Source organism: Pseudorca crassidens, chromosome 1, assembly GCF_039906515.1.
Source record: "Pseudorca crassidens isolate mPseCra1 chromosome 1, mPseCra1.hap1, whole genome shotgun sequence".
Taxonomy (NCBI): Eukaryota; Metazoa; Chordata; class Mammalia; order Artiodactyla; family Delphinidae; genus Pseudorca; species Pseudorca crassidens.
In genome coordinates, this window is record NC_090296.1 from 128,023,151 (window position 1) to 128,044,265 (window position 21,115).

A 21,115-nucleotide genomic window follows, 5' to 3' on the forward strand; every position below is an offset into this window, starting at 1 on the left:
TTTTCCATGGGAACCCGAGCTTCGATGCCCTGAGAACTGGCTGCATTTCCTTCCCCAATGGCTTTGCTTTGTTCACTTCCGTATGCTGACGTGATTCAGCTCGCTGTCCGTACCGTGGTGGAATCTGCAAGTTTGCATGTCCAGCGTTTGAGCATGTGCTTGGCTCGACGATGACTTCCACAAACGCATTCCTTGGAAATCTGAACAAAATGAGTGAGAAATCCCTGCCGTCTCCTCCTTGGAACTGAGGTCCAACACGTGGCTCCCAAAAGGAAAGTAGGGAGAGGTTCGCGTTGCATTTGCTCCCGTGGGTGTCCACAGCCACGCTGTTTAAGTTGAGGCTTGTGGCCGTCTGATGGGGAGAAGAGGCATTGGGAAAGGAGCCTGGGATGCCAATCCAGGAGGGAAGGCTAGGGAGAGCGTGCCGTCTGTGGGTTCCTTGGTCTAGCCGGGACTGCTGTCCCCTGCCACGGTTCAGCATTCGGGTAGGAGAGGAAGCGTGAGCCCTTGGTGGTCCGGTCGCCTGCCCTTGAGTTCTACAGGCCTCCGCCACCGGCTACTCGTTGCCTTGTGCCCGCAAAGAAACGGAAGTCTGTAGGCTCAGGGTCAGAGCAGGATTCCTGGCCTAGGGCAGGCTTCTTTGCCATGTTCTGCTTGGGAGACCAGATGCAGTTTAGGTTTCTCCTGATAAGGGGAGAAATCCAATGGGCCATTGTCACCGGGAGGTTGGCCAAGCTAAGGGCTCCTCCTCGGGTTGTGTCTGGCTTGTGTGTGCTGTGTGAAAGGGCTAGAAAATGCCTTAGTGAAGGTAAGTCACAGCAAGCTTCTTTGGTGAGGGGTGGCTCTGGCATCTTTCCCTGACACGTTGGGATCCCGGTGGAGACAGGAGGGCAAGGCGAATGAAGCAGACACGAGAGATGGCTGGCTAATCCCACAGGTTTACTGGTGGGTGGATAGATCGATGGTGGTCATAGGCTTCCGGGAACACTTTTGGTATTCCCTCAGGGACATTTGGAGGCAAGTGTAGAGAGGGAACACGGGAGCACATCTGTGGCGTGTCTCGCCTGTTTCCCCTCCTTGGTCAATTTACTTCATGGCGGGTCCCTGTGCCAGGGAATGGTTGCCTTCGTGGCACAGTATGGTGTCTTCTCATGGGGGCTGATTTGGAGGCCGTGGGGTGTTTTGTCCCTGTCTGTCCACGTTCTCCCTGTGTTGAAGATGTGAAGGTGTTCCTCAGTACAGCCCTGCATCGGTACTACACCCAGCCCACCTAGCAGTCCCTGAGGATTGCAGACCTTCCCGGAGGTCTTTGGGCAAAACCACGCGGAAAGGGAGTCGGCTGCCAAGGAAAGGCTACAGGTTTCCGGGCCCGAGAGGATGTGTGGTGCGGGGATCTTTTCTCCTGCCACCCGCTGGTGCTTTGAGACTGTGGTGTACGGCGTGCCTGGCCACAGTCCAGAGAAGTCATACCGGTTCAGGTGTCTAGGCTGTTGGCCGGGTTCTCTTGTTGCGCGGCTGTAGGTAACACGTTGCTTCTAGAGGACCTGGGCCTCACGGTTTCACCGAGGTCACGTCACTGACGGACCCAGAGTGTGAAAGTGCCAGGCAGCACTGCAAGAGACCCAATTGCTGCAACAGTTTGCCCCGCCACGTTGGGCATCGTAATGGTTCCCATGCCATTACCTTTGTGTGTACGACAAGGGTAGGTCGTCTGTCCTAACAGCAGGCCAGGTGAGTCTGCCTTGATTAGTCCAGGTGTTCCTCACGTGCCCTTGTCGTGGGTCCCTATGAGCCGCTTTTGGTGGAGGCCGTCATATTCGGCCGTGTGCCCTTCCCTTGTGGAAGATCTCTTGATCTTCCGGGCGCGTCCACTGTGTGGAGCCATGTGTGCTTAGAGTTGGTGTGTTCCCCAAAGGTCACCGGCTCTTAGTCTGAGGAGGCACAGTTGCCCTGAGCGTGTCTCAGGGTTTCCGGAAGACATCCTTTAGCTGTGATGGAGGGGAGAGTGCTCAGGAGAGGAATTGCAGGGCCCGAGGCCAGGGTGTTGTTGGACAGCGGGGCTCTTTGTCCTGATGGCGGCACGCTGTGAAGGCGTCTACGCCACATTGCTTTCACATTTACGTGCGGACACCCAGGCACGATGGGCAGCAAATGAACTGTTGAGGGGATATAGAGCACGCATCACTAGATGGTATCGCCCTTTCCCTCGGTGCGCCCGTGCACCATCCTCAAGCACGCGTGTGTTCTCTCAGCCCGAGCCAGGTGGACTGCCAGGGACGGAATCCCAGCAGCAGAGCAGCCTGGGGCCATCCGTATAATCCATAATACCTGGTGAAGGGAGGAGGAGGAGTCTCGCAGGGGTGTTGGCGCACATTCCATGAGGATCCTGGTTTAAACCTTGTTGCGGTAAGTGGCACTTCTTTGCTAAAACCTAGAGGTTTGGCCACGGGAACTGAAAACCGGTGCTACAGCCTCATCTTCTGTCTTTTTCCTGGGGAACATGAGCTTCGATGACCTGAGAACTGGCTGCATTTCCTGCCCCATGGCTCAGATCTGGCCGCTTCTGTATGCTGACATGATTCAGCTCACTGGCCGTCCCTTGGTGGAATCTGCAACTTTGCATGTCCGGCGTTTGAGCATGTGCTTGGATCGATGATGACCCCCACAAATGCATTCCTTGGAAATCTGAACAAAATGAGTGAGAAAACCCTACCGTCTCCTCATCGGAACTGAGGTCCAGCACGTGGCTCCCAAAAGGAAAGTAGGGAGAGGTTGAGGTTGCGTTTGCTGCCGTGTGTGTGTACAGCCACGTTGTTCAAGTGGAGGGTTGTGGCCGTCTCGTGGGGAGAAGAGCCATTGGGAAAGGAGCCTGGGATGCCAATCCAGGTGGGAAGGCTAGGGACAGCGTGCCGTCTCTGGGTTCCTTGGTCGAGCCAGGACTTCTGTCCCCTGCCACGGACGAGCATGCGGCTAGGAAAGGAAGCGTGAACCATTGGTGGTCCTATCGACTGCATTTGAGTTCTACAGGCCGCCGCCACCGGCTACTCGTTGCCTTGTGCCCTCACGGAAAGAGAAGTCTATGCTCAGGGTCAGAGCAGGATTCCTGGCCTAGGGCTGGCTCTTTGTCATGTTCTGCTTGGGAGACCAGATGCAGTTTAGGTTTCTCATGATGAGGGGAGAAATCCAATGGGCCATTGTCCCCGGGCGGTTGGCCAAGCTGATGGCTCCTCCTCGGGTTGTTTCCGGCTTGTGTGTGCTGTGTGAACAGGCTAGAAAATGCCTTAGTCAAGATAAGTCACAGCAAGCTTCTTTGGTGAGGGGTGGCTCTGGCATCTTTCCATGACACGTTGGGATCCCGGTGGAGAGGGAAGGGCAAGGCTACCTATAAAGACACATGAAATGGCTGGCTAAGCCCACATGTTTACTTGTGGGTGGACAGATTGACGGAGGCCATAGGCTTCCAGGAACACTTTTGATATCCCCTCAGGAGCATTTGGAGGCACGTGTAGAGAGGGAACAGGGGAGAACTTCTGTGGACTGTCCCGCCTTTTTCCCCTCCTTGGTCGATTTACTTCATGGCGGGTCCCTATGCTAGTGAATGGTTGCCTTTGTGGCACAGTATGGTGTCTTCTCATGGGGGCTGATTTGGAGGTCGTGGGGTGTTTTGTCCCTGTCTGTCCACGTTCCCCCTGTGTTGAAGGTGTGAGGGTGTTCCTGAGTCCAGCCCAACATCTTTACTAAACCTGGCCCACATAGCGTTCCCTGAGGTTTGCAGCTCTTCCCGGAGGTCACTGGGCACAACCATGCGGAAAAAAGGGAGTCGGCTGCCAAGGAAAGGCTATAGATTTAAAGGCGGGTGAGGGTGTGTGGTACGGGGGTCATTTTTACTGCCACGCGCTGGTGCATCCAGACTGTGGTATCCGGTGTGCCTGGCCACAGGCCAGACGAGTCATAGCGGTTCAAGTGTCTAGGCTGTTGGCTGGGTTCTCTTAATTGCATGGCTGTGGGTCACACATTGCTTCTAGAAGACCTGGGCCTCACTGTTTCTCCGAGGTCACGTCACTGACGGGCCCGGAGTGTGAATGTGCCAGGTACCACTGCAGTTGACCCCATTGGTGCAATGGTGTTCTCCGCCACAATGGGCATTGGAATGGCTCCCATGCCATTTGGTTGCAAGGGTTTCCCCACCACGTTGGGCTTCAGAATGTTTCCCATGTCATTACCTCTGTGTGTGAACCAAGGGTAGGTCATCTGTCTTGGCAGCAGCTCAGGAAGTGTGCCTACTGGTGAGTCTCCCTTGATCAGTCCAGCTGTTCCTCACGTGCCCTTTGTCACGGTTCCCTTCGAGCTGCTTTTGATGAAGGCCGTCATATTCGGCCAAGGCCCCTTCCCTTGTGGAAGATCTCTTCCCCGTAAGAGCGTGGCACTTGTGTGGAAGAATATGTGCCAAGGGCGGGCGTGTTCCCCTAGATGGCACCGGCTCTTAGTCTGAGGGGCCACAGTTGCCCAGAGGGTGTCTCAGGGGTTTAGGAAGACATCCTTCTGCTGTGGTGGGTGGGAGAGCACTCAGGAGTGGAATTGCAGTGCCCGAGACCAGGGGGATTTTGGACAGCGGTGCTCTATGTCCTGATGGCCGCACCCTCTGAAGGCGTCAGCTCTATGTTGCTTTCACGTTTCCCTGCGGACCCACAGGCAAGATCTGCAGCAAATTAAATGTCGAGGGGAGACAGAGCACGCATCACTGAGGGACATCGCCCTTTCGCTCGGTGCACCCGTGCACCCTCCTAAAGAACGCATGTGTTCTCTCACCCCGAGCCAGGTGGAATGCCAAGAAAGGAATTCCAGCAGCAGATCAACCTGGGACCATCTGTATAATCCCTGACACCCGGTGAAGTGAGGAGGAGGAGTCTCACAGGGGTGTTGGCCCGCATTCCATGAGGATCCTGGTTTAACCCTCGTTGCGGTAAGTAGCACCTCTTTCCTGAAACCTAGAGGTTTGACCAAGGGAACATGTGCAACGGGGCTACACCCTCACCTTCTGGCCTTTTCCATGGGAACCCGAGCTTCGATGCCCTGAGAACTGGCTGCATTTCCTTCCCCAATGGCTTTGCTTTGTTCACTTCCGTATGCTGACGTGATTCAGCTCGCTGTCCGTACCGTGGTGGAATCTGCAAGTTTGCATGTCCAGCGTTTGAGCATGTGCTTGGCTCGACGATGACTTCCACAAACGCATTCCTTGGAAATCTGAACAAAATGAGTGAGAAATCCCTGCCGTCTCCTCCTTGGAACTGAGGTCCAACACGTGGCTCCCAAAAGGAAAGTAGGGAGAGGTTCGCGTTGCATTTGCTCCCGTGGGTGTCCACAGCCACGCTGTTTAAGTTGAGGCTTGTGGCCGTCTGATGGGGAGAAGAGGCATTGGGAAAGGAGCCTGGGATGCCAATCCAGGAGGGAAGGCTAGGGAGAGCGTGCCGTCTGTGGGTTCCTTGGTCTAGCCGGGACTGCTGTCCCCTGCCACGGTTCAGCATTCGGGTAGGAGAGGAAGCGTGAGCCCTTGGTGGTCCGGTCGCCTGCCCTTGAGTTCTACAGGCCTCCGCCACCGGCTACTCGTTGCCTTGTGCCCGCAAAGAAACGGAAGTCTGTAGGCTCAGGGTCAGAGCAGGATTCCTGGCCTAGGGCAGGCTTCTTTGCCATGTTCTGCTTGGGAGACCAGATGCAGTTTAGGTTTCTCCTGATAAGGGGAGAAATCCAATGGGCCATTGTCACCGGGAGGTTGGCCAAGCTAAGGGCTCCTCCCCGGGTTGTGTCTGGCTTGTGTGTGCTGTGTGAAAGGGCTAGAAAATGCCTTAGTGAAGGTAAGTCACAGCAAGCTTCTTTGGTGAGGGGTGGCTCTGGCATCTTTCCCTGACACGTTGGGATCCCGGTGGAGAGAGGAGGGCAAGGCGAATGAAGCAGACACGAGAGATGGCTGGCTAATCCCACAGGTTTACTGGTGGGTGGATAGATCGATGGTGGTCATAGGCTTCCGGGAACACTTTTGGTATTCCCTCAGGGACATTTGGAGGCAAGTGTAGAGAGGGAACACGGGAGCACATCTGTGGCGTGTCTCGCCTGTTTCCCCTCCTTGGTCAATTTACTTCATGGCGGGTCCCTGTGCCAGGGAATGGTTGCCTTCGTGGCACAGTATGGTGTCTTCTCATGGGGGCTGATTTGGAGGCCGTGGGGTGTTTTGTCCCTGTCTGTCCACGTTCTCCCTGTGTTGAAGATGTGAAGGTGTTCCTCAGTACAGCCCTGCATCGGTACTACACCCAGCCCACCTAGCAGTCCCTGAGGATTGCAGACCTTCCCGGAGGTCTTTGGGCAAAACCACGCGGAAAGGGAGTCGGCTGCCAAGGAAAGGCTACAGGTTTCCGGGCCCGAGAGGATGTGTGGTGCGGGGATCTTTTCTCCTGCCACCCGCTGGTGCTTTGAGACTGTGGTGTACGGCGTGCCTGGCCACAGTCCAGAGAAGTCATACCGGTTCAGGTGTCTAGGCTGTTGGCCGGGTTCTCTTGTTGCGCGGCTGTAGGTAACACGTTGCTTCTAGAGGACCTGGGCCTCACGGTTTCACCGAGGTCACGTCACTGACGGACCCAGAGTGTGAAAGTGCCAGGCAGCACTGCAAGAGACCCAATTGCTGCAACAGTTTGCCCCGCCACGTTGGGCATCGTAATGGTTCCCATGCCATTACCTTTGTGTGTACGACAAGGGTAGGTCGTCTGTCCTAACAGCAGGCCAGGTGAGTCTGCCTTGATTAGTCCAGGTGTTCCTCACGTGCCCTTGTCGTGGGTCCCTATGAGCCGCTTTTGGTGGAGGCCGTCATATTCGGCCGTGTGCCCTTCCCTTGTGGAAGATCTCTTGATCTTCCGGGCGCGTCCACTGTGTGGAGCCATGTGTGCTTAGAGTTGGTGTGTTCCCCAAAGGTCACCGGCTCTTAGTCTGAGGAGGCACAGTTGCCCTGAGCGTGTCTCAGGGTTTCCGGAAGACATCCTTTAGCTGTGATGGAGGGGAGAGTGCTCAGGAGAGGAATTGCAGGGCCCGAGGCCAGGGTGTTGTTGGACAGCGGGGCTCTTTGTCCTGATGGCGGCACGCTGTGAAGGCGTCTACGCCACATTGCTTTCACATTTACGTGCGGACACCCAGGCACGATGGGCAGCAAATGAACTGTTGAGGGGATATAGAGCACGCATCACTAGATGGTATCGCCCTTTCCCTCGGTGCGCCCGTGCACCATCCTCAAGCACGCGTGTGTTCTCTCAGCCCGAGCCAGGTGGACTGCCAGGGACGGAATCCCAGCAGCAGAGCAGCCTGGGGCCATCCGTATAATCCATAATACCTGGTGAAGGGAGGAGGAGGAGTCTCGCAGGGGTGTTGGCGCACATTCCATGAGGATCCTGGTTTAAACCTTGTTGCGGTAAGTGGCACTTCTTTGCTAAAACCTAGAGGTTTGGCCACGGGAACTGAAAACCGGTGCTACAGCCTCATCTTCTGTCTTTTTCCTGGGGAACATGAGCTTCGATGACCTGAGAACTGGCTGCATTTCCTGCCCCATGGCTCAGATCTGGCCGCTTCTGTATGCTGACATGATTCAGCTCACTGGCCGTCCCTTGGTGGAATCTGCAACTTTGCATGTCCGGCGTTTGAGCATGTGCTTGGATCGATGATGACCCCCACAAATGCATTCCTTGGAAATCTGAACAAAATGAGTGAGAAAACCCTACCGTCTCCTCATCGGAACTGAGGTCCAGCACGTGGCTCCCAACAGGAAAGTAGGGAGAGGTTGAGGTTGCGTTTGCTGCCGTGTGTGTGTACAGCCACGTTGTTCAAGTGGAGGGTTGTGGCCGTCTCGTGGGGAGAAGAGCCATTGGGAAAGGAGCCTGGGATGCCAATCCAGGTGGGAAGGCTAGGGACAGCGTGCCGTCTCTGGGTTCCTTGGTCGAGCCAGGACTTCTGTCCCCTGCCACGGACGAGCATGCGGCTAGGAAAGGAAGCGTGAACCATTGGTGGTCCTGTCGACTGCATTTGAGTTCTACAGGCCGCCGCCACCGGCTACTCATTGCCTTGTGCCCTCACGGAAAGAGAAGTCTATGCTCAGGGTCAGAGCAGGATTCCTGGCCTAGGGCTGGCTCTTTGTCATGTTCTGCTTGGGAGACCAGATGCAGTTTAGGTTTCTCATGATGAGGGGAGAAATCCAATGGGCCATTGTCCCCGGGCGGTTGGCCAAGCTGATGGCTCCTCCTCGGGTTGTTTCCGGCTTGTGTGTGCTGTGTGAACAGGCTAGAAAATGCCTTAGTCAAGATAAGTCACAGCAAGCTTCTTTGGTGAGGGGTGGCTCTGGCATCTTTCCATGACACGTTGGGATCCCGGTGGAGAGGGAAGGGCAAGGCTACCTATAAAGACACATGAAATGGCTGGCTAAGCCCACATGTTTACTTGTGGGTGGACAGATTGACAGAGGCCATAGGCTTCCAGGAACACTTTTGATATCCCCTCAGGAGCATTTGGAGGCACGTGTAGAGAGGGAACAGGGGAGAACTTCTGTGGACTGTCCCGCCTTTTTCCCCTCCTTGGTCGATTTACTTCATGGCGGGTCCCTATGCTAGTGAATGGTTGCCTTTGTGGCACAGTATGGTGTCTTCTCATGGGGGCTGATTTGGAGGTCGTGGGGTGTTTTGTCCCTGTCTGTCCACGTTCCCCCTGTGTTGAAGGTGTGAGGGTGTTCCTGAGTCCAGCCCAACATCTTTACTAAACCTGGCCCACATAGCGTTCCCTGAGGTTTGCAGCTCTTCCCGGAGGTCACTGGGCACAACCATGCGGAAAAAAGGGAGTCGGCTGCCAAGGAAAGGCTATAGATTTAAAGGCGGGTGAGGGTGTGTGGTGCGGGGGTCATTTTTACTGCCACGCGCTGGTGCATCCAGACTGTGGTATCCGGTGTGCCTGGCCACAGGCCAGACGAGTCATAGCGGTTCAAGTGTCTAGGCTGTTGGCTGGGTTCTCTTAATTGCATGGCTGTGGGTCACACATTGCTTCTAGAAGACCTGGGCCTCACTGTTTCTCCGAGGTCACGTCACTGACGGGCCCGGAGTGTGAATGTGCCAGGTACCACTGCAGTTGACCCCATTGGTGCAATGGTGTTCTCCGCCACAATGGGCATTGGAATGGCTCCCATGCCATTTGGTTGCAAGGGTTTCCCCACCACGTTGGGCTTCAGAATGTTTCCCATGTCATTACCTCTGTGTGTGAACCAAGGGTAGGTCATCTGTCTTGGCAGCAGCTCAGGAAGTGTGCCTACTGGTGAGTCTCCCTTGATCAGTCCAGCTGTTCCTCACGTGCCCTTTGTCACGGTTCCCTTCGAGCTGCTTTTGATGAAGGCCGTCATATTCGGCCAAGGCCCCTTCCCTTGTGGAAGATCTCTTCCCCGTAAGAGCGTGGCACTTGTGTGGAAGAATATGTGCCAAGGGCGGGCGTGTTCCCCTAGATGGCACCGGCTCTTAGTCTGAGGGGCCACAGTTGCCCAGAGGGTGTCTCAGGGGTTTAGGAAGACATCCTTCTGCTGTGGTGGATGGGAGAGCACTCAGGAGTGGAATTGCAGTGCCCGAGACCAGGGGGATTTTGGACAGCGGTGCTCTATGTCCTGATGGCCGCACCCTCTGAAGGCGTCAGCTCTATGTTGCTTTCACGTTTCCCTGCGGACCCACAGGCAAGATCTGCAGCAAATTAAATGTCGAGGGGAGACAGAGCACGCATCACTGAGGGACATCGCCCTTTCGCTCGGTGCACCCGTGCACCCTCCTAAAGAACGCATGTGTTCTCTCACCCCGAGCCAGGTGGAATGCCAAGAAAGGAATTCCAGCAGCAGATCAACCTGGGACCATCTGTATAATCCCTGACACCCGGTGAAGTGAGGAGGAGGAGTCTCACAGGGGTGTTGGCCCGCATTCCATGAGGATCCTGGTTTAACCCTCGTTGCGGTAAGTAGCACCTCTTTCCTGAAACCTAGAGGTTTGACCAAGGGAACATGTGCAACGGGGCTACACCCTCACCTTCTGGCCTTTTCCATGGGAACCCGAGCTTCGATGCCCTGAGAACTGGCTGCATTTCCTTCCCCAATGGCTTTGCTTTGTTCACTTCCGTATGCTGACGTGATTCAGCTCGCTGTCCGTACCGTGGTGGAATCTGCAAGTTTGCATGTCCAGCGTTTGAGCATGTGCTTGGCTCGACGATGACTTCCACAAACGCATTCCTTGGAAATCTGAACAAAATGAGTGAGAAATCCCTGCCGTCTCCTCCTTGGAACTGAGGTCCAACACGTGGCTCCCAAAAGGAAAGTAGGGAGAGGTTCGCGTTGCATTTGCTCCCGTGGGTGTCCACAGCCACGCTGTTTAAGTTGAGGCTTGTGGCCGTCTGATGGGGAGAAGAGGCATTGGGAAAGGAGCCTGGGATGCCAATCCAGGAGGGAAGGCTAGGGAGAGCGTGCCGTCTGTGGGTTCCTTGGTCTAGCCGGGACTGCTGTCCCCTGCCACGGTTCAGCATTCGGGTAGGAGAGGAAGCGTGAGCCCTTGGTGGTCCGGTCGCCTGCCCTTGAGTTCTACAGGCCTCCGCCACCGGCTACTCGTTGCCTTGTGCCCGCAAAGAAACGGAAGTCTGTAGGCTCAGGGTCAGAGCAGGATTCCTGGCCTAGGGCAGGCTTCTTTGCCATGTTCTGCTTGGGAGACCAGATGCAGTTTAGGTTTCTCCTGATAAGGGGAGAAATCCAATGGGCCATTGTCGCCGGGAGGTTGGCCAAGCTAAGGGCTCCTCCCCGGGTTGTGTCTGGCTTGTGTGTGCTGTGTGAAAGGGCTAGAAAATGCCTTAGTGAAGGTAAGTCACAGCAAGCTTCTTTGGTGAGGGGTGGCTCTGGCATCTTTCCCTGACACGTTGGGATCCCGGTGGAGAGAGGAGGGCAAGGCGAATGAAGCAGACACGAGAGATGGCTGGCTAATCCCACAGGTTTACTGGTGGGTGGATAGATCGATGGTGGTCATAGGCTTCCGGGAACACTTTTGGTATTCCCTCAGGGACATTTGGAGGCAAGTGTAGAGAGGGAACACGGGAGCACATCTGTGGCGTGTCTCGCCTGTTTCCCCTCCTTGGTCAATTTACTTCATGGCGGGTCCCTGTGCCAGGGAATGGTTGCCTTCGTGGCACAGTATGGTGTCTTCTCATGGGGGCTGATTTGGAGGCCGTGGGGTGTTTTGTCCCTGTCTGTCCACGTTCTCCCTGTGTTGAAGATGTGAAGGTGTTCCTCAGTACAGCCCTGCATCGGTACTACACCCAGCCCACCTAGCAGTCCCTGAGGATTGCAGACCTTCCCGGAGGTCTTTGGGCAAAACCACGCGGAAAGGGAGTCGGCTGCCAAGGAAAGGCTACAGGTTTCCGGGCCCGAGAGGATGTGTGGTGCAGGGATCTTTTCTCCTGCCACCCGCTGGTGCTTTGAGACTGTGGTGTACGGCGTGCCTGGCCACAGTCCAGAGAAGTCATACCGGTTCAGGTGTCTAGGCTGTTGGCCGGGTTCTCTTGTTGCGCGGCTGTAGGTAACACGTTGCTTCTAGAGGACCTGGGCCTCACGGTTTCACCGAGGTCACGTCACTGACGGACCCAGAGTGTGAAAGTGCCAGGCAGCACTGCAAGAGACCCAATTGCTGCAACAGTTTGCCCCGCCACGTTGGGCATCGTAATGGTTCCCATGCCATTACCTTTGTGTGTACGACAAGGGTAGGTCGTCTGTCCTAACAGCAGGCCAGGAAGTATGCCTGCTGGTGAGTCTGCCTTGATTAGTCCAGGTGTTCCTCACGTGCCCTTGTCGTGGGTCCCTATGAGCCGCTTTTGGTGGAGGCCGTCATATTCGGCCGTGTGCCCTTCCCTTGTGGAAGATCTCTTGATCTTCCGGGCGCGTCCACTGTGTGGAGCCATGTGTGCTTAGAGTTGGTGTGTTCCCCAAAGGTCACCGGCTCTTAGTCTGAGGAGGCACAGTTGCCCTGAGCGTGTCTCAGGGTTTCCGGAAGACATCCTTTAGCTGTGATGGAGGGGAGAGTGCTCAGGAGAGGAATTGCAGGGCCCGAGGCCAGGGTGTTGTTGGACAGCGGGGCTCTTTGTCCTGATGGCGGCACGCTGTGAAGGCGTCTACGCCACATTGCTTTCACATTTACGTGCGGACACCCAGGCACGATGGGCAGCAAATGAACTGTTGAGGGGATATAGAGCACGCATCACTAGATGGTATCGCCCTTTCCCTCGGTGCGCCCGTGCACCATCCTCAAGCACGCGTGTGTTCTCTCAGCCCGAGCCAGGTGGACTGCCAGGGACGGAATCCCAGCAGCAGAGCAGCCTGGGGCCATCCGTATAATCCATAATACCTGGTGAAGGGAGGAGGAGGAGTCTCGCAGGGGTGTTGGCGCACATTCCATGAGGATCCTGGTTTAAACCTTGTTGCGGTAAGTGGCACTTCTTTGCTAAAACCTAGAGGTTTGGCCACGGGAACTGAAAACGGGTGCTACAGCCTCATCTTCTGTCTTTTTCCTGGGGAACATGAGCTTCGATGACCTGAGAACTGGCTGCATTTCCTGCCCCATGGCTCAGATCTGGCCGCTTCTGTATGCTGACATGATTCAGCTCACTGGCCGTCCCTTGGTGGAATCTGCAACTTTGCATGTCCGGCGTTTGAGCATGTGCTTGGATCGATGATGACCCCCACAAATGCATTCCTTGGAAATCTGAACAAAATGAGTGAGAAAACCCTACCGTCTCCTCATCGGAACTGAGGTCCAGCACGTGGCTCCCAAAAGGAAAGTAGGGAGAGGTTGAGGTTGCGTTTGCTGCCGTGTGTGTGTACAGCCACGTTGTTCAAGTGGAGGGTTGTGGCCGTCTCGTGGGGAGAAGAGCCATTGGGAAAGGAGCCTGGGATGCCAATCCAGGTGGGAAGGCTAGGGACAGCGTGCCGTCTCTGGGTTCCTTGGTCGAGCCAGGACTTCTGTCCCCTGCCACGGACGAGCATGCGGCTAGGAAAGGAAGCGTGAACCATTGGTGGTCCTATCGACTGCATTTGAGTTCTACAGGCCGCCGCCACCGGCTACTCGTTGCCTTGTGCCCTCACGGAAAGAGAAGTCTATGCTCAGGGTCAGAGCAGGATTCCTGGCCTAGGGCTGGCTCTTTGTCATGTTCTGCTTGGGAGACCAGATGCAGTTTAGGTTTCTCATGATGAGGGGAGAAATCCAATGGGCCATTGTCCCCGGGCGGTTGGCCAAGCTGATGGCTCCTCCTCGGGTTGTTTCCGGCTTGTGTGTGCTGTGTGAACAGGCTAGAAAATGCCTTAGTCAAGATAAGTCACAGCAAGCTTCTTTGGTGAGGGGTGGCTCTGGCATCTTTCCATGACACGTTGGGATCCCGGTGGAGAGGGAAGGGCAAGGCTACCTATAAAGACACATGAAATGGCTGGCTAAGCCCACATGTTTACTTGTGGGTGGACAGATTGACGGAGGCCATAGGCTTCCAGGAACACTTTTGATATCCCCTCAGGAGCATTTGGAGGCACGTGTAGAGAGGGAACACGGGAGAACTTCTGTGGACTGTCCCGTCTTTTTCCCCTCCTTGGTTGATTTACTTCATGGCGGGTCCCTATGCTAGTGAATGGTTGCCTTTGTGGCACAGTATGGTGTCTTCTCATGGGGGCTGATTTGGAGGTCGTGGGGTGTTTTGTCCCTGTCTGTCCACGTTCCCCCTGTGTTGAAGGTGTGAGGGTGTTCCTGAGTCCAGCCCAACATCTTTACTAAACCTGGCCCACATAGCGTTCCCTGAGGTTTGCAGCTCTTCCCGGAGGTCACTGGGCACAACCATGCGGAAAAAAGGGAGTCGGCTGCCAAGGAAAGGCTATAGATTTAAAGGCGGGTGAGGGTGTGTGGTGCGGGGGTCATTTTTACTGCCACGCGCTGGTGCATCCAGACTGTGGTATCCGGTGTGCCTGGCCACAGGCCAGACGAGTCATAGCGGTTCAAGTGTCTAGGCTGTTGGCTGGGTTCTCTTAATTGCATGGCTGTGGGTCACACATTGCTTCTAGAAGACCTGGGCCTCACTGTTTCTCCGAGGTCACGTCACTGACGGGCCCGGAGTGTGAATGTGCCAGGTACCACTGCAGTTGACCCCATTGGTGCAATGGTGTTCTCCGCCACAATGGGCATTGGAATGGCTCCCATGCCATTTGGTTGCAAGGGTTTCCCCACCACGTTGGGCTTCAGAATGTTTCCCATGTCATTACCTCTGTGTGTGAACCAAGGGTAGGTCATCTGTCTTGGCAGCAGCTCAGGAAGTGTGCCTACTGGTGAGTCTCCCTTGATCAGTCCAGCTGTTCCTCACGTGCCCTTTGTCACGGTTCCCTTCGAGCTGCTTTTGATGAAGGCCGTCATATTCGGCCAAGGCCCCTTCCCTTGTGGAAGATCTCTTGCCCGTAAGAGCGTGGCACTTGTGTGGAAGAATATGTGCCAAGGGCGGGCATGTTCCCCTAGATGGCACCGGCTCTTAGTCTGAGGGGCCACAGTTGCCCAGAGGGTGTCTCAGGAGTTTAGGAAGACATCCTTCTGCTGTGGTGGATGGGAGAGCACTCAGGAGTGGAATTGCAGTGCCCGAGACCAGGGGGATTTTGGACAGCGGTGCTCTATGTCCTGATGGCCGCACCCTCTGAAGGCGTCAGCTCTATGTTGCTTTCACGTTTCCCTGCGGACCCACAGGCAAGATCTGCAGCAAATTAAATGTCGAGGGGAGACAGAGCACGCATCACTGAGGGACATCGCCCTTTCGCTCGGTGCACCCGTGCACCCTCCTATAGAACGCATGTGTTCTCTCACCCCGAGCCAGGTGGAATGCCAAGAAAGGAATTCCAGCAGCAGATCAACCTGGGACCATCTGTATAATCCCTGACACCCGGTGAAGTGAGGAGGAGGAGTCTCACAGGGGTGTTGGCCCGCATTCCATGAGGATCCTGGTTTAACCCTTGTTGCGGTAAGTAGCACCTCTTTCCTGAAACCTAGAGGTTTGACCAAGGGAACATGTGCAACGGGGCTACACCCTCACCTTCTGGCCTTTTCCATGGGAACCCGAGCTTCGATGCCCTGAGAACTGGCTGCATTTCCTTCCCCAATGGCTTTGCTTTGTTCACTTCCGTATGCTGACGTGATTCAGCTCGCTGTCCGTACCGTGGTGGAATCTGCAAGTTTGCATGTCCAGCGTTTGAGCATGTGCTTGGCTCGACGATGACTTCCACAAACGCATTCCTTGGAAATCTGAACAAAATGAGTGAGAAATCCCTGCCGTCTCCTCCTTGGAACTGAGGTCCAACACGTGGCTCCCAAAAGGAAAGTAGGGAGAGGTTCGCGTTGCATTTGCTCCCGTGGGTGTCCACAGCCACGCTGTTTAAGTTGAGGCTTGTGGCCGTCTGATGGGGAGAAGAGGCATTGGGAAAGGAGCCTGGGATGCCAATCCAGGAGGGAAGGCTAGGGAGAGCGTGCCGTCTGTGGGTTCCTTGGTCTAGCCGGGACTGCTGTCCCCTGCCACGGTTCAGCATTCGGGTAGGAGAGGAAGCGTGAGCCCTTGGTGGTCCGGTCGCCTGCCCTTGAGTTCTACAGGCCTCCGCCACCGGCTACTCGTTGCCTTGTGCCCGCAAAGAAACGGAAGTCTGTAGGCTCAGGGTCAGAGCAGGATTCCTGGCCTAGGGCAGGCTTCTTTGCCATGTTCTGCTTGGGAGACCAGATGCAGTTTAGGTTTCTCCTGATAAGGGGAGAAATCCAATGGGCCATTGTCACCGGGAGGTTGGCCAAGCTAAGGGCTCCTCCTCGGGTTGTGTCTGGCTTGTGTGTGCTGTGTGAAAGGGCTAGAAAATGCCTTAGTGAAGGTAAGTCACAGCAAGCTTCTTTGGTGAGGGGTGGCTCTGGCATCTTTCCCTGACACGTTGGGATCCCGGTGGAGAGAGGAGGGCAAGGCGAATGAAGCAGACACGAGAGATGGCTGGCTAATCCCACAGGTTTACTGGTGGGTGGATAGATCGATGGTGGTCATAGGCTTCCGGGAACACTTTTGGTATTCCCTCAGGGACATTTGGAGGCAAGTGTAGAGAGGGAACACGGGAGCACATCTGTGGCGTGTCTCGCTTGTTTCCCCTCCTTGGTCAATTTACTTCATGGCGGGTCCCTGTGCCAGGGAATGGTTGCCTTCGTGGCACAGTATGGTGTCTTCTCATGGGGGCTGATTTGGAGGCCGTGGGGTGTTTTGTCCCTGTCTGTCCACGTTCTCCCTGTGTTGAAGATGTGAAGGTGTTCCTCAGTACAGCCCTGCATCGGTACTACACCCAGCCCACCTAGCAGTCCCTGAGGATTGCAGACCTTCCCGGAGGTCTTTGGGCAAAACCACGCGGAAAGGGAGTCGGCTGCCAAGGAAAGGCTACAGGTTTCCGGGCCCGAGAAGATGTGTGGTGCGGGGATCTTTTCTCCTGCCACCCGCTGGTGCTTTGAGACTGTGGTGTACGGCGTGCCTGGCCACAGTCCAGAGAAGTCATACCGGTTCAGGTGTCTAGGCTGTTGGCCGGGTTCTCTTGTTGCGCGGCTGTAGGTAACACGTTGCTTCTAGAGGACCTGGGCCTCACGGTTTCACCGAGGTCACGTCACTGACGGACCCAGAGTGTGAAAGTGCCAGGCAGCACTGCAAGAGACCCAATTGCTGCAACAGTTTGCCCCGCCACGTTGGGCATCGTAATGGTTCCCATGCCATTACCTTTGTGTGTACGACAAGGGTAGGTCGTCTGTCCTAACAGCAGGCCAGGAAGTATGCCTGCTGGTGAGTCTGCCTTGATTAGTCCAGGTGTTCCTCACGTGCCCTTGTCGTGGGTCCCTATGAGCCGCTTTTGGTGGAGGCCGTCATATTCGGCCGTGTGCCCTTCCCTTGTGGAAGATCTCTTGATCTTCCGGGCGCGTCCACTGTGTGGAGCCATGTGTGCTTAGAGTTGGTGTGTTCCCCAAAGGTCACCGGCTCTTAGTCTGAGGAGGCACAGTTGCCCTGAGCGTGTCTCAGGGTTTCCGGAAGACATCCTTTAGCTGTGATGGAGGGGAGAGTGCTCAGGAGAGGAATTGCAGGGCCCGAGGCCAGGGTGTTGTTGGACAGCGGGGCTCTTTGTCCTGATGGCGGCACGCTGTGAAGGCGTCTACGCCACATTGCTTTCACATTTACGTGCGGACACCCAGGCACGATGGGCAGCAAATGAACTGTTGAGGGGATATAGAGCACGCATCACTAGATGGTATCGCCCTTTCCCTCGGTGCGCCCGTGCACCATCCTCAAGCACGCGTGTGTTCTCTCAGCCCGAGCCAGGTGGACTGCCAGGGACGGAATCCCAGCAGCAGAGCAGCCTGGGGCCATCCGTATAATCCATAATACCTGGTGAAGGGAGGAGGAGGAGTCTCGCAGGGGTGTTGGCGCACATTCCATGAGGATCCTGGTTTAAACCTTGTTGCGGTAAGTGGCACTTCTTTGCTAAAACCTAGAGGTTTGGCCACGGGAACTGAAAACGGGTGCTACAGCCTCATCTTCTGTCTTTTTCCTGGGGAACATGAGCTTCGATGACCTGAGAACTGGCTGCATTTCCTGCCCCATGGCTCAGATCTGGCCGCTTCTGTATGCTGACATGATTCAGCTCACTGGCCGTCCCTTGGTGGAATCTGCAACTTTGCATGTCCGGCGTTTGAGCATGTGCTTGGATCGATGATGACCCCCACAAATGCATTCCTTGGAAATCTGAACAAAATGAGTGAGAAAACCCTACCGTCTCCTCATCGGAACTGAGGTCCAGCACGTGGCTCCCAAAAGGAAAGTAGGGAGAGGTTGAGGTTGCGTTTGCTGCCGTGTGTGTGTACAGCCACGTTGTTCAAGTGGAGGGTTGTGGCCGCCTCGTGGGGAGAAGAGCCATTGGGAAAGGAGCCTGGGATGCCAATCCAGGTGGGAAGGCTAGGGACAGCGTGCCGTCTCTGGGTTCCTTGGTCGAGCCAGGACTTCTGTCCCCTGCCACGGACGAGCATGCGGCTAGGAAAGGAAGCGTGAACCATTGGTGGTCCTATCGACTGCATTTGAGTTCTACAGGCCGCCGCCACCGGCTACTCGTTGCCTTGTGCCCTCACGGAAAGAGAAGTCTATGCTCAGGGTCAGAGCAGGATTCCTGGCCTAGGGCTGGCTCTTTGTCATGTTCTGCTTGGGAGACCAGATGCAGTTTAGGTTTCTCATGATGAGGGGAGAAATCCAATGGGCCATTGTCCCCGGGCGGTTGGCCAAGCTGATGGCTCCTCCTCGGGTTGTTTCCGGCTTGTGTGTGCTGTGTGAACAGGCTAGAAAATGCCTTAGTCAAGATAAGTCACAGCAAGCTTCTTTGGTGAGGGGTGGCTCTGGCATCTTTCCATGACACGTTGGGATCCCGGTGGAGAGGGAAGGGCAAGGCTACCTATAAAGACACATGAAATGGCTGGCTAAGCCCACATGTTTACTTGTGGGTGGACAGATTGACAGAGGCCATAGGCTTCCAGGAACACTTTTGATATCCCCTCAGGAGCATTTGGAGGCACGTGTAGAGAGGGAACAGGGGAGAACTTCTGTGGACTGTCCCGCCTTTTTCCCCTCCTTGGTCGATTTACTTCATGGCGGGTCCCTATGCTAGTGAATGGTTGCCTTTGTGGCACAGTATGGTGTCTTCTCATGGGGGCTGATTTGGAGGTCGTGGGGTGTTTTGTCCCTGTCTGTCCACGTTCCCCCTGTGTTGAAGGTGTGAGGGTGTTCCTGAGTCCAGCCCAACATCTTTACTAAACCTGGCCCACATAGCGTTCCCTGAGGTTTGCAGCTCTTCCCGGAGGTCACTGGGCACAACCATGCGGAAAAAAGGGAGTCGGCTGCCAAGGAAAGGCTATAGATTTAAAGGCGGGTGAGGGTGTGTGGTGCGGGGGTCATTTTTACTGCCACGCGCTGGTGCATCCAGACTGTGGTATCCGGTGTGCCTGGCCACAGGCCAGACGAGTCATAGCGGTTCAAGTGTCTAGGCTGTTGGCTGGGTTCTCTTAATTGCATGGCTGTGGGTCACACCTTGCTTCTAGAAGACCTGGGCCTCACTGTTTCTCCGAGGTCACGTCACTGACGGGCCCGGAGTGTGAATGTGCCAGGTACCACTGCAGTTGACCCCATTGGTGCAATGGTGTTCTCCGCCACAATGGGCATTGGAATGGCTCCCATGCCATTTGGTTGCAAGGGTTTCCCCACCACGTTGGGCTTCAGAATGTTTCCCATGTCATTACCTCTGTGTGTGAACCAAGGGTAGGTCATCTGTCTTGGCAGCAGCTCAGGAAGTGTGCCTACTGGTGAGTCTCCCTTGATCAGTCCAGCTGTTCCTCACGTGCCCTTTGTCACGGTTCCCTTCGAGCTGCTTTTGATGAAGGCCGTCATATTCGGCCAAGGCCCCTTCCCTTGTGGAAGATCTCTTGCCCGTAAGAGCGTGGCACTTGTGTGGAAGAATATGTGCCAAGGGCGGGCGTGTTCCCCTAGATGGCACCGGCTCTTAGTCTGAGGGGCCACAGTTGCCCAGAGGGTGTCTCAGGGGTTTAGGAAGACATCCTTCTGCTGTGGTGGATGGGAGAGCACTCAGGAGTGGAATTGCAGTGCCCGAGACCAGGGGGATTTTGGACAGCGGTGCTCTATGTCCTGATGGCCGCACCCTCTGAAGGCGTCAGCTCTATGTTGCTTTCACGTTTCCCTGCGGACCCACAGGCAAGATCTGCAGCAAATTAAATGTCGAGGGGAGACAGAGCACGCATCACTGAGGGACATCGCCCTTTCGCTCGGTGCACCCGTGCACCCTCCTATAGAACGCATGTGTTCTCTCACCCCGAGCCAGGTGGAATGCCAAGAAAGGAATTCCAGCAGCAGATCAACCTGGGACCATCTGTATAATCCCTGACACCCGGTGAAGTGAGGAGGAGGAGTCTCACAGGGGTGTTGGCCCGCATTCCATGAGGATCCTGGTTTAACCCTTGTTGCGGTAAGTAGCACCTCTTTCCTGAAACCTAGAGGTTTGACCAAGGGAACATGTGCAACGGGGCTACACCCTCACCTTCTGGCCTTTTCCATGGGAACCCGAGCTTCGATGCCCTGAGAACTGGCTGCATTTCCTTCCCCAATGGCTTTGCTTTGTTCACTTCCGTATGCTGACGTGATTCAGCTCGCTGTCCGTACCGTGGTGGAATCTGCAAGTTTGCATGTCCAGCGTTTGAGCATGTGCTTGGCTCGACGATGACTTCCACAAACGCATTCCTTGGAAATCTGAACAAAATGAGTGAGAAATCCCTGCCGTCTCCTCCTTGGAACTGAGGTCCAACACGTGGCTCCCAAAAGGAAAGTAGGGAGAGGTTCGCGTTGCATTTGCTCCCGTGGGTGTCCACAGCCACGCTGTTTAAGTTGAGGCTTGTGGCCGTCTGATGGGGAGAAGAGGCATTGGGAAAGGAGCCTGGGATGCCAATCCAGGAGGGAAGGCTAGGGAGAGCGTGCCGTCTGTGGGTTCCTTGGTCTAGCCGGGACTGCTGTCCCCTGCCACGGTTCAGCATTCGGGTAGGAGAGGAAGCGTGAGCCCTTGGTGGTCCGGTCGCCTGCCCTTGAGTTCTACAGGCCTCCGCCACCGGCTACTCGTTGCCTTGTGCCCGCAAAGAAACGGAAGTCTGTAGGCTCAGGGTCAGAGCAGGATTCCTGGCCTAGGGCAGGCTTCTTTGCCATGTTCTGCTTGGGAGACCAGATGCAGTTTAGGTTTCTCCTGATAAGGGGAGAAATCCAATGGGCCATTGTCACCGGGAGGTTGGCCAAGCTAAGGGCTCCTCCTCGGGTTGTGTCTGGCTTGTGTGTGCTGTGTGAAAGGGCTAGAAAATGCCTTAGTGAAGGTAAGTCACAGCAAGCTTCTTTGGTGAGGGGTGGCTCTGGCATCTTTCCCTGACACGTTGGGATCCCGGTGGAGAGAGGAGGGCAAGGCGAATGAAGCAGA

General features: G+C 55.5%; 1 long non-coding RNA gene and 9 other non-coding genes across 10 annotated transcripts in view; all 10 read left to right on the plus strand.

Annotated features, from left to right (window-relative positions):
- LOC137232859 (uncharacterized) overlaps positions 1–21,115 on the plus strand; it is a 139,756-nt gene that overhangs the window by 58,773 nt on the left and 59,868 nt on the right. The window lies entirely within an intron of this gene.
- On the plus strand, positions 162–253 carry LOC137207555 (small nucleolar RNA SNORD116). The gene has a single exon (XR_010935152.1). It is a non-coding gene; the product is annotated as a small nucleolar RNA SNORD116 (small nucleolar RNA).
- LOC137207442 (small nucleolar RNA SNORD116) lies at positions 2,647–2,738 on the plus strand. The gene has a single exon (XR_010935086.1). It is a non-coding gene; the product is annotated as a small nucleolar RNA SNORD116 (small nucleolar RNA).
- Positions 5,206–5,297, plus strand: LOC137207556 (small nucleolar RNA SNORD116). The gene has a single exon (XR_010935155.1). It is a non-coding gene; the product is annotated as a small nucleolar RNA SNORD116 (small nucleolar RNA).
- Positions 7,691–7,782, plus strand: LOC137207445 (small nucleolar RNA SNORD116). Its single transcript, XR_010935088.1, has one exon. It is a non-coding gene; the product is annotated as a small nucleolar RNA SNORD116 (small nucleolar RNA).
- On the plus strand, positions 10,250–10,341 carry LOC137207560 (small nucleolar RNA SNORD116). Its single transcript, XR_010935156.1, has one exon. It is a non-coding gene; the product is annotated as a small nucleolar RNA SNORD116 (small nucleolar RNA).
- On the plus strand, positions 12,750–12,841 carry LOC137207448 (small nucleolar RNA SNORD116). The gene has a single exon (XR_010935090.1). It is a non-coding gene; the product is annotated as a small nucleolar RNA SNORD116 (small nucleolar RNA).
- LOC137207565 (small nucleolar RNA SNORD116) lies at positions 15,309–15,400 on the plus strand. The gene has a single exon (XR_010935157.1). It is a non-coding gene; the product is annotated as a small nucleolar RNA SNORD116 (small nucleolar RNA).
- Positions 17,809–17,900, plus strand: LOC137207456 (small nucleolar RNA SNORD116). Its single transcript, XR_010935096.1, has one exon. It is a non-coding gene; the product is annotated as a small nucleolar RNA SNORD116 (small nucleolar RNA).
- LOC137207568 (small nucleolar RNA SNORD116) lies at positions 20,368–20,459 on the plus strand. Its single transcript, XR_010935158.1, has one exon. It is a non-coding gene; the product is annotated as a small nucleolar RNA SNORD116 (small nucleolar RNA).